General features: G+C 44.9%; 1 long non-coding RNA gene across 3 annotated transcripts in view; it reads left to right on the forward strand.

Moving 5' to 3' along the window:
- Positions 1-215: 215 nt before the first annotated feature.
- LOC117063493 overlaps positions 216-17,896 on the forward strand; it is a 78,535-nt gene continuing 60,854 nt past the window's right edge. For 2 of the 3 annotated variants that reach the window (XR_004428954.1, XR_004428953.1), the window contains exons 1-2: positions 216-515; positions 3,737-3,902. This is a non-coding gene — a long non-coding RNA (uncharacterized LOC117063493). Of the gene's footprint in view, positions 516-3,736; positions 4,003-17,896 lie in introns of all 3 variants that reach the window. The other variant, XR_004428952.1, reaches the window with a different exon arrangement.

Genomic DNA, 17,896 nt, shown 5'->3' on the forward strand with positions numbered 1-17,896 from the left:
TGCTGTCTTTTTTTTTTTTTTTTTTTAGGTGGAGTCTCACTCTGTCCAGGCTGGAGTGCAGTGGCCTGATCTTAGCTCATTGCAACCTCCACTTCCTGGGTTCAAGAGATTCTCGTGTCTCAAGCTCCTGAGTAGCTGGGACTACAGGCTCCCATCACCATGCCTGGCTAATTTTTGTATTTTTAGTAGAGGCAGGGTTTCACTATGTTGGCCAGGCTGGTCTTGAACTCCTGACCTCAGGTGATCCGCCCGCCTTGGTCTCCCAAATTGCCAGGATTACAGGCGTAAGCCACTGCACCCAGCCTTTGCTGTCATTTTAACCTTAACCATGAAATGGAACTCTTCAGAGAAAGCAATGTCTATGTATTAGCCTACAGTTAATGCAGAGTCCTCACTGTGATGATCGTAATTTCAGTTGCTGGCTTTAGATCAAGGCTATTTATTTAGCTCTGCCCTGTTCATCACAGGTGGTTGCCAGGCACTTGAAATGTGGCTAGTCTCAACTGGGATACGGGGTAAGTGTAAAATGCATCCTAAATTTCAGATATTTAATATGGACAAAATGTAAACTATTTCAATATTTTTTCATACTGATTACATGTTGAAATACTATTTTGTATATATTTGGTAAAATAAAATACATTATTAAGATTAGTTTTACCTATTTTTACTTTTTTTAATATAACTGCTAGAAAATTTAAACTACTTATATTGCTCATGTTATATTTCTATCAGGTTGTGCTTTCCGCTCCCTCCTTCCCTCTCTCCCTCCCTCCCTCCCTTCCGCCTTTCCTTTCTTCCTTTCTTTCGCTTTGCTTTGTCATCCAGGCTGGAATGCAGTGGCGCGATCTCAGCTCACTGCAACCTCCGCCTCCCAGGTTCAAGCAATTCTTCTGTCTCAGCCTCCCGAGTAGCTGGGATTACTGGTGTGCACCATGCCTGGCTAATTTTTGTATTTTTAGTAGACAGGGTTTCACCATGTTGACTAGGCTGGTCTCAAACCCTTGACCTCAGGTGATCTGCCCGCCTTGGCCACCTAAAGCGTTGGGACTACAGGCGTGAGCCACCGTGCCCGGCCAGATGGTGATTTTTCAACATGACCTTTCTCCCTTCCCAGATTCCATCCGGGACATCATGGTTGTTTTATCATGATGTCCCGTTATCATGATGTTTGGTTGTTTTATCTCCTTAGGCCCCTTTAAGCTTTGACATTTCTCGGATTTTCAGTTTTGATGACGCCAGCAATTTTGAGGATTAGTGGTCGGTATTCTATAGACTATCCCTCAGTCGGGTTTTGTCTGATATTTCTCTCATGATTAGATTGGAGAGTATAGGTTTTTGGGAGGAGGACCAGGGCAAAGTGCCATTCTCATCACATGTTGTCAGGCATGACTTCTCACTGTTGGTGTTGACTTTAATCCCTGCCTGGATAAGGTCATGTTTTCTCCACTGCAGACTCGCTGCTTTTCTCCTCCTTTTTCTATTTCTGTCTTTAGGAGGGGCCACTGTGCAGCCCGAACTGGAAGGGCTGAGAGCTTCTTGAGAGTAGAATATCTGCGTACATTAGAATATCTGCATACATTAGAATATCTGCATACATTATTTGAAGTTCTGCATGGGAGACGGTGTCTTTCCCCCACGTATTTATTCAAGCATTTGTTATCTCAGTGTGGACATATGAAGATTTATTGTCTATTTTGCATTATAGTCCAATCCTTTATTTTGTTGTTCAGATGGTTCTGAATTGTTCTTGAGTTACGGTAGCTTGTATCTTTCAGGGAATTGGCCCATTTCATCTAAATTGTCAAATCAATGGGCAGAGTGTTGTTCGTGGTATTTTCTTATTCATTTAATATCTGTAGAAACTGTAATGGCGTTACTGTAATCTCATTTCTGATATTAGTAAATTGTGACTTTTCTCCTTGATTGGCCTGGAGAGAGATTAATCACTTTTCCTCATCTCAAAGCAGCGGCTCTTGTCATATTGTTTTCTGCTTTATATCTTACGGATTTCTGCTCTCATCTTTATTATCTCCTTTCTTGTGCCAGCTCCGGGTTTTTTTCTTTTTCTTGAGATGGAGGGTAAGGTGACTGAAATCCTTCTGCTGCATTCCACAATTAGTTTTTTTCTTTTCTTTTTTTTTTTTTTTTTTGAGACGGAGTCTCATTCTTTCGCCCAGGCTGGAGTGATGTGGCGTGATCTCAGCTCACTACCACCTCCACTTACTGGGTTCAAGCAATTCTCCTGCCTTAGCCTCCTGAATAGGTGGGATTACAGGCACCCACCACCATGCCCAGCTAATTTTTGTATTTTTAGTAGAGATGGGGTTTTGCCATGTTGGCCAGGCTGGTCTCGAACTCCTGACCTCAGGTGATCCACCCGCCTTGGCCTCCCAAAGTGTTAGGATTACAGGTATGAGACACCGTGTCTGACTCACGAATTTTAACATGCTGTGCTTTCATTTGTATTCATTTCAGAATACTTGCTAATTTCTCTTCTCTTCTTTGATCCGTGGGTTGTTTAGAATGGTTTGTTATTTGGCTTTCAAATATTTATGGGTTTTCCAGATATCTTTCTGTTACTGACTTATGGTGTAATCTCATGGTGGTCAGAGAACATATTTTGTGTAAATTCTTTCACATTTACTGAGATTTGTTTTATGACCCTGAGGAAGGTTTGTCTTGGTAAATGTTCTGTGAGTGCAGAATAAAAGAATCTTGTTCTGCTGTTTGGTGGTGGAGTGTCTTGTGAAGTCCATCAGTGTAAGTTGGTTGGTATTAATCATATTACCCGTTGAGGTCTTCTACACCCTTACTGACTTGTGTCTGCTTTTACTTTTCAATTATGGAGAGAGTGTTGTTGAAATCTCTGACTATAATTAGGAATTTGCCTATTTCTCTTTGCACTTCTCTCATTTTTACTTCATGCATTTTGAATCTCTGTTATTATTAGGCTCCTAGGTATTTAGAATTGTTATGTTCCCTTGATGAATTGTCCTGTTTGTCATTATAAAGAGACTTTCTATTCCTGGTAATATGCTTTGCTTTAAAATATACTTTGTTTTATAGCCACTCCAGCTTTCTTTTGATTTGTATTAATTTGATGTATAGTTTTTGCATTCTTTTACTTTTAGTCTTATTTGTGATTTTATATTTAAAATGGTCATCTTGTAGACAGCATACAGTGGGGGGTGTGTGTGTGTGTTTTATCTAATCTGGCAATCTCTACCTTTTAACTGGAATTCCTAGACTTTACATTTCATGTGATTATTCACTTGGTTGGGTTTAAATCTACCATCTTGCATTTGTTTTTCTTTATTGCTGAGACAAGACCCTTCTTAGTACTCATTTGAAAATTAGGTAGTTGGCCGGGCGCGCTGGCTCAAGCCTGTCATCCCAGCACTTTGGGAGGCCAAGACGGGCGGATCACGAGGTCAGGAGATCGAGACCATCCTGGCTAACACGGTGAAACCCCGTCTCTACTTAAAAATACAAAAACTAGCCGGGCGAGGTGGCGGCGCCTGTAGTCCCAGCTCCTCAGGAGGCTGAGGCAGGAGAATGGCGGGAACCCGGGAGGCGGAGCTTGCAGTGAGCCGAGATCACACCACTGCACTCCAGCCTGGGCCACAGAGCAAGACTCCATCTCAAAAAAAAAAAATAAAATTAGGTAGTTAATTCAACAAATATTAAGTATCTGTGATGTACCATTGTTAATTTGTACTTTTAAAATTATTAGAGAAGGAAGACTTCAACTTCTGGTTCAAATGGAATAGTAGTGACCAGATTTACCCTCCTGCCCTGATGCAAACAAAAGTCCCAAAGAAACCAGACAAAATATAACAGATGGTCTCATGTACACCTGACAGCGGAGGACAGAGACCTAAGAGACTGGAGAAACCAAGGTGAGTTCTGCAGTTGCCCTGACTTACCACCTGGATGAAGCTGACAACAGTCTGCAGCACAGGGAGCAGGGCCCACGCAGAGCACGGCAATTTCTCTGAGGTGAGATGGAGCTGGTTGTCCTGGGAAGCTGAGGTGGCTGGAGTTTACAGCACAATGTCCTAAGAGACACTAACTAAGCAGAAGAGAGGTCAGGGCTAGAACTCCATGTGTGGGAATTGTCAGCATAGAAATGGTACTTGATGGTATGGGATTTCCTTGAAAGAAAGTACAGATAAGAAAGTTCAGGACCAACCTGAATGTTTAGAGGTTGAGCCGGAGAGTTGGAGAGTCTCAGGAGCCAAGAGAACAGCGTTGCAAGAAACATGCCGTCGGCTCTTTCGAACACTGCGGAAAGACAGAATTAGATGATGATAGAAAATTGGTCATTGTGTTTCGGATTTACTGGGTTTTTAAAAGAAGCAGCGTTTGATTATATGGACTTTATATAATTTCTCCACACATGTATAGTTTAAAGTTTAATCATAAAGCCAGCAGCCACTACTACCTCCTAGTTTAAAATACAGGACATTTCTAGTAACCTGAAAGCCTCTTGGCTCTTTCTGATTATATTTCCTGCTCTCTGTGCAGGTAAATCATCTTATCTTTTGTGGCAATCACTCTCTTGCTTTTCCTTGTAATTTTACCACCTGTGCATACGCTCCTCACAATAATGGATTCATTTTATCTACACTTGGATTTTATGTTAGTGCCATCGTTCATATTTTATAAGTGAGGTCATACTGATACCTGTAATTTGAAGGTATCACGTTGATATCACGTCAGCTATAACCGACATTCACTCATTGATATGTACTATTCTGTGTTTTTTTAATCATACCATAACTTCTTCAGCCATTCTACTGTTCATGGGTATTTGGGTGATTGGCAATGTTTGCCTGTTACAGATGTTGTGGTGTGAGTATCTCTTGGGCATATACACAGGAGTTTTTCTAGGGTAAATACCCACGAGTGGAATTGCTAGGTCATAGGATATCATCAGCTTTACTGCACAGTGCCAAGCTATTTTACAAAATGCCAGTTACGTTCCTACCACCAGTGCGTGAAAGTTAACCATTGCACAGCATTCTGGAACATTCGGCATTGCCAGGCTTTGAAAGTTTCGCTTATCTGGCTCCTGCATGATGGTATCTCATTGTGGCTTTAATTTTTACTTATTAAATACTAATGAGGGTTGGACATGTTTTTTATATTCACTGACCACTTTAATTTTTTCATTTTTGAGTTTCTGGTGCAAGTGTTTGCCACTCTTTGGAGGGTTGTTATTGATTTGTAGGAGTTACTTATGCATTTGTATAATGATCTTTTGTTAGTTACATATATTCCATATATCTTTCAATTTCTAGCAAGATTTTAACTTTCTTTGTGTTGTCCTTTCCTGAACAGACATTTTAACTTTCAATATAGACCTATCTATATTTATGTTTTTTAAAAATGTTATGGTTAGCAAATATGTATTTTTACTTTTTAGTTTGTTTGTGACTTTTATTTTAGTTCAGGGGGTGCATGTTCAGGTTTGTTACATGGGTAGATTGTGTGTTGCAGAAGTTTTGGATACAAATGATTCCATCACCCACGTGGTAAGTGAGCATAGTAGCTGATAGGTAGTTTATCAGTCCACCCCCACCTTCTACCCTCCCACCTCAAGTAGCCCCCTGTGTCTGTTATTTCCATCCTTGTGTTCCTGTATGTTCAATGTTTAGCTCCTGCTTATAAGTGAGAACATACGGTATTTGGTTTTCAGTTTCTGTGTTAATTTGCTTAGGATAATCGTCTTCAGCTACATCCATGTTGCTGTAAAGGACACGATTTTATTGTTTTTTTGGCTGTGTAATATTCCATTGTGTACACATACCATATTTTCTGTAGCCAGTCCACTGTCGATGGGCATCCAGGTTGATTCCGTGTCTTTGCTATTATGATCGTGCTGCAGTAAACACATGAGTTGGGTGTGTTTTTGTTTGTTTTGCTTTTTTGGTGGAACGATTTATTTTCCTTTGGGCATATACCCAGTAGTGGGATCACTGGGTTGAATGGTAGTTGTGTTTTAAGTTCTTTGAGAAATCTCCAAACTGCTGTCCACGGTGGCTGAACTAATTTACATTCCCACCAACAGTGTGTAAGTGTTCCTTTTTCTCTGAAACCTCACCAACGTCTGTTGTTTTTTGACTTTTTAATAATAACCATAATGACTGGTGTGAGATATTATCTCATTGTGGTTTTGATTTGTGTTTCTCTGATGATTAATGGTGAACATATATGTTTACTGGCTGCATGTATGTCTTCTTTTGAGAAGTGTCTTCATATCCTTTGCCCATTTTTTAATGTGGTTGTTTGTTTTTAACTTGTTGAGTTGTTTAAGTTCCATATAGATTCTGGATGTTAGAACTTTGTCAGATGCATAGTTTGCTGATATTTTAACACATTTTGTAGATTTTCTGTTTACTCGGTTGATGGTTTCTTTTGCTGTGCAGAAACTTAGTTTAATGAGGTCCCATTTGTCAACTTTTATGTTTGTTGCAACTGCCTTTGGGAGCTTAGTTACAAATTCTTTGCCATGGCCCATGTCCACAATGTTATTTCCTAGATTTTCTTCTAGAGTTTTTATAATTTTAGGTCTTACATGTAAGTCTTCAATTAACCCTGATTTGATTTTTGTATATGGTGAAAGGAAGGGGTCCGGCTTCAATCTTCTGCATATGGCTATCCAGATATCCCAGCAGGCATTTATTGAATAGGGAGTCCATTGCGTGTTATGGTCGACCTTGTCAAAGATCAGATGGTTGTAGATCTGCAGCCTTATTTCTGGGTTCTTTATCCTGTTCTGTTGGTCTATGTTTTTGTTTTAGTTTTCAACCCAGTACCCTGCTGTTTTGGTTACTGTAACCTTGTAGTACAGCTTCAAGTCAGGTAGTTTGATGCCCTACGTATATATCTGCCATCACTGAAATCATGGAAGATCGCCTTCTATATTTTATTCTAAAAAGTTAGTGCAGGTTGAGTATTCTTATCCAATATGCTTGGGACCAGAAATGTTTCAGATTTTGGATTTTTTTTTCAGATTTTGGAATATTAGCATTATGTTTACCTGTTCAGCATCCCTAATTCAAAGATCTGAAATCTGAAATGCTTCAGTGTACAGTTCATTTGAGCATCATGTTGGTGCTCAAAAAGTTTCAGATTTTGGATTTTCCTATTTGAGATGCTCAACCTATAGTTTTATCTTTAAATTTTGTTTTTTATGTACATGGGATTCATTTTAACATATGGTATGAGGCAGGAACCTATTTGCATTCATTTTTCATAAGTGTATTCAGTTGCCAAGCACCAGTAATTGAAAAGCTGGATCTAAAGTACTGTTTCTGTCATAAAACATGAATCTGCATATGTGTGTTTTGTTCCATTGATCCAATTGTCTTGCGCCACACCACTACAAGACTGTCTTAATTTCTATAGTGGTTATTCTTCAAGAATGGCTATATCTGACCTTTTCTTTTTCATATACATTTTAGAATCTAGTTCTGCCTGCCCCACCGCCAATAAAATTGGTATTTTGGTTAGGATTGTAAGGCATCTAATATGGTTTGGATCTGTGTCCTCACCCAGATCTCATGTTCAGTTGTAATGCTCAATGTTGGAGGTGAGGCCTGGTGGGAGGTGACTGGATCATGGGGATGGATCCTTCATGAATGGATTAGCACCATCCCCTTGGTACTATTCTCCTACCCTTCTCCTGGTAGTGAGTGAGTTCTCACAAGATACGGTTGTTTAAAAGTGTGTGGCACCTCCCGCCTCTCTTGCTCCTGCTCCTGCCATGTAAGACGCCTGCTCCTGCTTTGCCTTCCACAATGAGTAAAACCTCCCTGAGGCCTCCCCAGAAGCAGATGCCGCCACGCTTCCTGTACAGCCTAGGGAACCATGAGCCAATCAAACCTCTTTTCTTTATAAATTACCCAGTCTCGGATATTTCTTTATATAGCAGTGCAAGAAAAGACTAATATAAATTGAATTGGAGAAAGATGACATTATAATACTTATTCTGCTGATCTATGAACATACTATATCTCTCCATGTTTGCCTAGGTCTTTCAAGATTCTATAAATTTCTACATGTGGGTTTGCACAGCTTTTGTTAAATTTATTCTTAGGGACTTTATTTTCTTAACACCATTGTAAATGGTATCTTTAAGGTATAATTTTCTACTTGTTGCTGATGCACAGAAATACAATTATATTTTATCTTGTATTTTTTTGATATGGTGTCTCACTCTGTCACCCAAGCTGGAGTGCTGTGGTATGATCTTGGCTCCCTGCAACCTCTGCCTCCCAGGCTCAGGCGATCCTCCCACCTCAGCCTCCCAGTAGCTGGGACCACAGGCATGTCACCATGCCCAGCTAATTTTTTGTATTTTTTGTAGAGATGGGGTTTCACCATGTTGCCCAGGCTGGTCTCAAACTCCTGAGCTCAAGCAATCTGCCCATATCAGCCTCCCAAAGTGCTTGGATTACAGGCATAATCCACCATGCTTCGCCAATTAATTTTTTATATGTTATTTTATATCCAAAAGTCTTGCTAAATTATCTTTACCATTATCTATTAATTCTAGGAGCTTATCTGTTTTGTTCATTGGATTTTCTATGTACCTAGTCTGGCTCTCCCAAGAAGTAGGCAGCAAGATGGAATTAGATTTATTAGGGAACACACCTGCAGGGGAAATGGGGAGGGATTCGATGGGGGTTAGGAAACCCAGCAGACCAAGACTGAGCTCATATCCTCATGAAGAAGGAGAGGAGGAGGAAGATTGGCACAAGGATCTGAGACTACAGTGCAGTTCTGAGGTGTTTGGCAAAGCCAGTGGGGATCCTTGAGCTAAAGTTGTCTGTCAGAGGAGTCTCATGTCTTCCAGGATGGGCATGGGCTGGGGGCAGCCTGTGGACGGCATGACCTCTCTCTGCATGGAGGCTGGGAGGCCTCTGCATGTTCCTGGGCATAACCGCTGTGGCCTCAGATCACATTCCCACAGATGAACGTCTCAGCCATTTTCATGGCCACATAGACCTGTTTCTCCAGACATCTGGAGAGCAACTCTTTTGTGTTCCTGGGGCTTCTCTTCCCGAGGGGAGACTCTAAAGAGGGTGTATGGAATGGGTGGCAGTTCTGGCCACTGTGTATGGGGCTGGAATTGGTCTTCCCCTCCCGTTCTGTTCATGTTAAATTCTCCTCATCCTCAGGGATCTTTTGACTGGTGTTGGTGGCTTACCTTGTGATGTAACCTGAACTGAAACTCTTAGGGTGCGAGGGTCTGAATCTTTGGTAATTCACCCCTTTCAGGCCAGGCTTGCGGCACGAAAATTAGACAAGGAAGTTCCAGGAGGCACCAGCTGGGATTGTCTGGGTCCCACGTGTGCTGCTTCCTGCCCCAGCATGTCTGCCACCCTGCCTTTTCCTGTGCTCCTGCCAGGGTGGTGGCTCCTGGGCACAAGACGTATGGGTTCCCTGGCAGCAGCTGTAACCCGTGGTTCAAAGGGAACCTTGCCCTGGTGGGGAAGGTTAGAGTTGGGGGACACAGTGCTATGGAGAAGCCTTTCTTAGCTGGTGCACAGAGACCTGAGGAGTGGCCAGGTCTGTCCTTGCAGGAGGCACTGGAGAGATGCTTCAGCTTTACCTTGAGTCACCTGACCCATGTTCTGGGTGGTGCATGTGGGACCCAGCCTGGAGGGACCGGCCCCTGCGTCCTCACGGGTCACTTGCCTCCCAGCTGTGCAGCTTGTGTGTCCATCTAACACCTGGATCACGTAGACTGAAAGTTCATGATCCTCAGGGGTCAAGCCAGGAATGTCCCATGTCCAGCAGCTGAGGTTTGCTTAATAAACACCTGTACCACCATATAGAAATCTAAGGGGATTCGTAAAAACCAAAGCTGTGGAAGAATACAGTTGCTCCTCGACTTACCATGGGGCTTCGTCCAGTAAACATGTGGCCCAACCGGGCACGGTGGCTCACGCCTGTAATCTCAGCACTTTGGGAGGCCGAAGGGGGAGGATGGCTTGAGTCCAGCAGTTTGAGACCAGCCTGGGCAACACAGTGAGACTTCATCACTACAGAAAAAATGCGTGGCTGCCTGGGGGCTGCCCAACATTGTGAGAGGACAGCTCCTGCTGCCTGCTCATCCCTTTGCATTGTGGTGAGGTCAAAAATCCGACCTCAGGGACCTTCTCTATAGTGATATGCAGTGTAATATAAAATATAATATAAAATGGCTACATATAAAATGGCTATACAAAATGCCATATATAAAATGGCAATATAAAATGGCTAAATAAGCAGACCTCATACAGGAAGTGTGCTCCATATCTCAGTAAAGGGGGACTCTGAAAAGTATACTTTGTATATGTAAAGTTACATAAAATACATGAATTTTATTATATGTAAGTATATTTACCTTTGAATTGACCAATCAAGATAGAAAGACTAGAAAATATGCCCCGAAATAGCAGGAGTTCTCTCTGATTATAGAATTAATCAGGATTTTTGTTTTCTTCTTTGTGCTTTAAAAATGTTACTGTTTATGACGAATTGCTTTTGTAAGCCAAATAAAAATTAGAGAACTAATGTATAGGTTCAGAAAAGCCAGCAGTGAAAGCAGCCTCTTTAGAGGGCTTTAGTGCGGGTGTTGGGGGAGCGTCACTGGCGGGACCCCTGAGCCACCACGCCTGAGAGTGACGGGTGTGCCTCGGGCCACGTGGTGTCCCTCGAGCTGCGCTGAAGAAGCAGCCACGTGCTCTCATCACGGCGTGTTCAGCCTTTCACCTCCCCAGTGTTGAAAAACACCACAAGCTCTTCCCTAAATGTCCCGTGTAGCACAGTCAGTTTCGGGATCTTTAAGGACACGTTTGAAGCCTTGGAGAGCCTGTTCACAAGTCACCAGGTGCATGGAATTGGAGATTGGCGAGGAGCCTGGCATCCTCAGACCCTCGCCCCTAGCCACGTCCCCTGCTCTCTGTGGAGTCTGGCACAGACGCTGGTGTGGGATCGGAGCATCTCTTGAATCAACGGCCAAAACCTGCACATCCTGAAGGCACCCACAGTGTCACCTGTCTGGGGGTCCTGAAGGGTCAGCAGCCTCACCTGGAATGGAGATCTCGTGCCTGTAGGGGTTTCCCAAGAATACAGAGGTGTCATTACCTCTGAGGTGCTTTTGGTTATTGTGGCCTCTCTGCCGTAGGGGACAATTTCCAAAATCATTATCAACACCTAGTATGCACCAGGCACTTCCTACCTTACCTCTCCCTCTGACAGCCACCCTAGAGCATTTTTAAGATACCGTTCTTTTTTCATCTGGGGAGACCAAGGTTCAGGGAGTGAAGTGGACCTGAGTCACCCTCCTTCAGATGCAGTGTAGGGCACCAGGTACCGAAGCTCCTCTCCCAGTACAGCCAGAGAGGCCATCCAGGTGGGGCTGTGACCTGCCTGGGGTGCTACAGTCCAGCTCCTCTTGCCGACCTGGTGTTCCGCAGGGAGCTTTCCGGACCCCACCGAGGTGGTCCACGTAGGGCCTGGCAGCTTCCAGCGCCCCTTCCTCCTCTGCTGGAGGCCTCGGCCTCTCCCCAGCCAGCGCCCGAGAGGGGTCGGGTTGCCTAAGCATGAACCCTGTTCCGGAAGTGAGGTTGGCACGAACCCAGTCCCCGCCTGGGGCTCCTCGGGGAGGATGTGCCGGGAAGGGGAAGGAAGAGGAAGGGAAATGAAAATTGCACAAAGATCTCTGCTCTCCAAAAATATACCTCTGCTCTCTGGAAAATTGAGTAAAATGGGATGGAAATTTGGCTAAGTGATTATGGATATTGTTCTGTGGACGTGTTGCCAGGTGTCTCATAAAGAAGAGTAATGAATTTTTATTTCTCTGCCTTTACGCTGGGCTTAAGGTGTTAATAAGAATGCAGCGAGGGGATGTCGCACAGCAGCTTGCCTGGAGCTGAGATCATTGTTTCCGACAGCCTCAGGCCGCCTTCCCCTGGCACCGCGGGCCGGCTCCCCTCACACCGAGAGACCCCGTGGAGCCTGGGATGGGGTGGGGACCGCGTGTCCGGCGTCTCATCCACGTCCCATCTACCCGCGGCGTGTGGGTGGCACTGGGCTGGTGTCCTGGGGGAGGAGGCCCGGGCGCCCTGGGGGCCTCCTGGCCAAGCGGGCGCCTGTTTCAGCTTCTGCGCCCTTCGGGTGTGGGCCGCCTCACCCGCAGGCTGGAGAGGAAAAGCGCTTCCCATGCACCCTGCGGCTGGAGTCCTGGGGAGAGGATCCCCCACCTCCACGTGGGGCTGTGCATGGAGAAGCTGGCAGGAGGCGCCGCTTCTGGGACCAAGCAGGGGTGTCCAGTGCTTCTGGGGTGACGTCTGCACCCCATACCTGGGTGTCTAGGGGCTGAGTTGAGTTGGACACCCGGGTGGAAGGAAGCAGCTCTGAACAGTGGCACAAGGTTGTCCTCGGAGCCCTTTCACTTCAGGTCCTGATGTGGCCCCTAAGAGACAGTCCCTAATGTCAAAGCCACATGCTTTAGCAGGGCCAGGAGGCTTCTGGCACCTCAGCACCCGCGAGGTACAGTCCAGAGCTTGCGGACTGGGAGACTCAGGGCTGCCTGTCTTCAGCCCGGTGATCTCTGGTGCAGCCCATGTGTCAGAGGGACAGGAGGCACACATGCTGGGAGGGCTCCTGAGGGAGGGTGGGGTCCCCTGGTCTCCGAGTTAGCAGGGCCTCGCTCTACCCTGCTTTGTGCACACTTCAGTGTAGCCCTTTCTCTGTGCCGACTCACCAGGCTTCCTTTGGTGTGTGTATGCATATTCACATGTGTGTGTACATGGATGGGGCACTGTCTGCCTGTGTGCATGCCTGTGTGCCAGCCTGCTTTGACATTGACGCTTGTGAAAACTGAGGTATGAGAAATGCGTGGTTTGGCTGCTCTGACAGATGCTGGCTCCCGTGCCACCCACTTCCCCTCGCCCCACAAATCTCGTTTTGTCCCCTGGCCCGAGCCACCGTGGAGCTGGTGTCTAGCGGCACAGGTGAGCTCTGCCTGTCCCTGAACTTCCCACCTGCCACATGTGCCCTCTGCACCTGGCGCTCTGCTCTTCAGAGTCCTCCTGGTGCCGCCTGTCTCCGGCTCACGGGTTCTTACCGGCGGGTAAAGCGCATCCCACCTGTGAAGGTACTATAGCTGATCCGCTCCCCTCGCTGGACACCCAGGCTGTTTCCAGCCTCTGGCTATTTTTTAATATGTTATTAGTAAAGATGCCATGAACATTTGTGTGCAAGTTGTGTGTAGCACACGTTTGAACAGCTCTTGGATAAATGCTTGAAGTGGAATTTCTGGATTATGCACTAAGTGTATGTTTAACTTTATAAGCAACTGGCAAGTGCGTGTGGAAAGAACTCACACCTTTCTGCATTCTCACCAGCAGCTTGTGGGTTCTGGCGGCTGCACATCCTTACCAGCATTTGGAGTCATCAGCCTTTTTCATTCTGGCCGTTTCAGGGACGTGAGGCGGTGTCTTGCGCCCCGCACGCCCACCTGGTGGCTGCGGCCCTGAACACCTTTCCTGGGCTTGCTGGCCATTTGCTCATCTCCTTTGTGAAATGCCTCTCAAGCATGTCGTCCACTGTTATTGGGCTGTTTTTCCTTTTCGTTGGATCGTAGGTGATGGTCGTAGATTCTGCCTGCAAGCCTTCTGTCAGGTATGAATTGCAAATACTTCCTCCCTATTTATGGCTTGCCAATTTAATTTTTAAAAGCTTTCTCACTTTGAAACAATCTCAAACTTACAGAAAAGTGGCAAGTATAGTAAAATAACTTTCTCTTGAAGGATTTAATGATAAGTTGCAGACCTGTCACCCTGTCACCCCCATGTTTTTGAGTTTGTTTTTTCTACGACCAACCATGTTCTCCTATGTAACCACGACACAGCCAGCAGAACCCAGAGTTGAACATGGATCGACTGCTTCCCTGACAGCCAGACCTCACTCCGCTTCCACCCACTGTCCCCAGCAAGGCCTCGTTTAGATGGCGAGTGGCTCAGTCCAGATCACATGCCCACGAGACAGCCGGCACCTAGTTCTTATTCAGCCTGGAGGTGTTAGCAGTCTTGCCTTGGCTTTTCTGGCCCTGAAACTTTTGAAGAAGATAGACAGTTATGTTGTAACTTTTCCCTCAGTTTGGATTTGTCCAGTGTCTCCTCACCATGACATTCAAACTATGCACCTGTGGCAGCAAAACTGCCGAAGTCATGTGGTCTCCTTCCTGTGCCCTGCTGTTGGGTGGTGCCTGAGCTCAGCTACAAGTACCCAGTGAGGCGCCTGCCAGACTTGTCCACTGTGAGCTCAGTCGTTCCCTCTTTGGAACTAACAACGTTTGGGGGGTGGATTATGAGAATATGTAAATATTCCATTCCTCATCAACCCTTCAGATGATTTATTTATTTATGGAGACAGAGTCTTGCTCTGTTGCCCAGGCTGGAGTACAGTGGCATGATCTCAGCTCACAGCAACCTCTGCCTCCCAGGTTCAAGCAGTTCTCCTGCCTCAGCCTCCCAAGTAGCTGGCATACGCCATCATGCCAAGCTAATTCTTGTGTTTTTAGTAGAGATGAGGTTTCACCTTGTTGGCCAGGCTGGTCTCAAACTTCTGGGCTCAAGTGATCCACCCACCTTGGCCTCTCAAAGTGTTGGGATTACAGGCATGAGCCACTGCGCCCGGCCTATGTATTTATTTTTATCAGCGTAGATTCATGGTTTTCCATTTTATTCAATGAGATATAATCTGTTACCTTCACTTGTTTTTTTTCATGCTAAAATTCTCCCATATATGGCCTGCAGGAGCCCCTCCAGCTGGCTTCCATGCCCTCTCCCCATGATGCTGTTGCTGCTTGAGTCCTGCCTTACTTCTGACGAAACACAGTATTCCAGGTTTCTCTGGTGCTTTCCTTGCCCCTGCCCTGGGATCCACCATTTCTCCAAAGAGTCCTGGTAGTGGAGAACGGCACGCAAGACTGGGTCCCGCTCTAAGTCCATCTTCAGACAGTTTTTGCTTCAAGTGTTAGCTTTGTTATTAGATACACACATTTAAGATTATGATGTCTTCTTGATGAATTCATCCGTTGATCATTATAAGCTGTCCCTCCCTTTCTCTTAAGCTGTTGGATTTAAGGTCTGCTTTAGTATTAATAAAGCTATGGCAGCTTTCTTTCAGATAGTGTGTATAGGGTATATCTTTTTCCAACATTTTACTTTTAACTTCTTTATGTCCTTAGGATTAAACTGTGTTTTCTATAAATAATATATAGTTGGTCTTTCTTTTATTTTTATTAGTTTTATAATATCTACCTTTACACTTGTATATTGTGTATTTACATACAATATCAATATATTTGGGTTTGATTCTACCGTATTTCCCTGTATTTTCTACATATAAGTCATCTCGCCTGCCCTTTCTTTATCTGTGCCTTTTCCCCTGCCAAGGTAAATTCTCTAATTTTGGTTGGTATTGAATTTTATTTCCTCCATTGATTTAGTGTTTTTGTATTGTCCTTTTTTTTTGTGGTTGCTCCAGATATTAAAATGTGCATCTTTGTCAACCTCCATCTTAAAAAAAATCTACTACTTCATAAACAGTGTAAAAAATTTTTCAGTAGCATCATTCCAACCACCACCCTTTCCCCTTTGTACATTTTGTCTTTGTTTTACTTCTACAGACGTTGTAAACGCAAATTACTTTTTAATTATTTTTACTTTAAACAATCAATAGCCTATTCAACACATACATATGTTTGGGAGAAAATATAAATACAGAGAAGTAGAGAACATATATATATACATATAAATATTTTTAAGGTGTTTTGAATTTAACATGATACTTTTGTTAGTGTTTATCATGTCTATCAGGTATAATTTCTCACCAGACTAAAGGACTTCTCTTAGCATTTTGGATAATGCTATTCTGGAGATAAAGTCATTCAGCCTTCACCTATCTGAGGATGTCTTTGTTCTAAAGAATATTTTTGCTAGATATGGAAATCTAGGTTGATGCTTTCGTCACATTAAAGATGATGTTTTCTCATCTTCTGGCCTCCTTTGTTTCCGATGGGAAGCTGGTGGTGTTCTCATCTTGTATTGCTGTGTGTGCCATGCCTTTTTGCCTCTGGCTGTTTTCAAGACCTGCGCTTTCTGGGTGGCCTTCGGCAATCTGACCACGACGTGCTCTGGAGTGGTCTCTTTGTAGTTTCCTACTTGGAGTTTGCCAAGCTTCTTGGACTTGTGGTTCTCTTATTTTTGCAATGTCCTTGCCCATTATTTTTTCAGATAGTTCCATGCCCCATTCTCTTTCTCCTCTCCTTCTGGAACTCCGGTACCACGCACACTGGCTGTTACTCTTCACCTACAGGCCTCAGATGCTTTTTTTTTTTCTTTCTCCCTGTCTCTATTTGTCCCTTTTGATCAGCTTGGGTAATTTCTATTCATGTCTTCAAGGTCACTGAGTCTTTCCCGTGCTATCCACAGTCTACAGAGGTGCCCATAAAGAGAGCTCTGACCTGATACAACGTTTTCACTTCTAGCATTTCCATGTGTCTGGTGTCGCCTTTTCCCCTCTTGATTTTGTAACATATTTATCATAGTTGTTTTAAAGTTTTTGTCTGAAATTCCAGTATCTGAGTGATTTCTAGGTTTGGTTCTGTTGGCTGTTTCCTCTGTTGATGGTAGGTGGTATTTTCCTGCTTTCTGATGTGTCCTGTCATGTTTTGTGGACTGCTGGAAGCCTGTTTGTTGGCATGCATATGCCGCCCACACCTAGGCTGCGGCCTCTTCTTGCCAGTCTGTACTGCAGTGGATTTGGTCAGTCCATTCTGTAGCTGAGCTGGGTTTTGGCTTTACTGTTAATTTAGTTAAGATTCTGTTCACCACAGACTTCATGTGATTTGAATGCCAAATCGGAACTCTCCTTTTCTTGGGCTCAGGTGCCTGTGGGTTCCATCTTATCTCCACTGCCTTTCTTTGGATGTCTTCTGGCTCCTGGCATCTGCACCTGGGGGAATCCTCCAGCCCCTGCCTCTCCCTGTGGTAAACACCCTCTACTTTGTACTCAGTGCAAGCCCTGGGGTGCTTCTGGGGCTTCACTCAGCCTTGGTCCCTGCCCTTAGACTGCAGCAGGCTTCATGAGCTTGCGCCCGAGGGGTGGGGCCCTCTGCTTCCCTGACTCTGCAGGCCTCAGAAGAAGGCATGGGGCTTCTCAAGGGCTTCTCCCCATTCTGCTGCACCCTTGCTCCTCAGTAGGCCCTTCGTCCCCATGTCTTGGGGGGCATCTCAGCCTTCACCATGTACCTCGTCCTTCTTAAGGGCACCTGGAGAAGGACCATGAAAAATCCCTGGAGGTGGGGGTGGGAGCACTCGGATGCTCATGCCACCCCACATTCAGCCTTTACACATTTGTCAGAAGCTTATCTTTTTTCTTCTTATTTGTGTCCCTGGAAGCTTCTGCCTCCCCCACGGCTAGTCCGTGGCTGACGGCAGCCGTGGGCACTTCTATCTTGGGGAGGCTGCTGATTCGTGGATTCAGTTCACTGGGCTTCTGTCCAGTTCCAGCTCTCTGATGGGCTTTTAAAAGATGACAATTTTTAGATTATCTAAGTTTTTCTCACTTTAAGGAGGGAGCCACATTTCCTGTGCCATCTGCACCCTGAGTGGGAATGGACTATTAGCGTCTTCTTTCAGCTGGCAGGATCCTCAGAGGATCTCGGGAGGAGATGGTGGGGGCATGGCGTCCTGACACTCCTCTGTGAAGCACAGAGTTTTGAAGGCCGACTCATGGCCAGGGCACTGTAAAGAGATGCTGAGCCATTCAACAGTTACACATTTCATTTTACAAAGGAATAAATGCTCCAAATTTGCCAGTATTC

Source organism: Trachypithecus francoisi, unplaced genomic scaffold (genome assembly GCF_009764315.1).
Source record: "Trachypithecus francoisi isolate TF-2019V2 unplaced genomic scaffold, Tfra_2.0 Lachesis_group18, whole genome shotgun sequence".
Classification (NCBI taxonomy): domain Eukaryota; kingdom Metazoa; phylum Chordata; class Mammalia; order Primates; family Cercopithecidae; genus Trachypithecus; species Trachypithecus francoisi.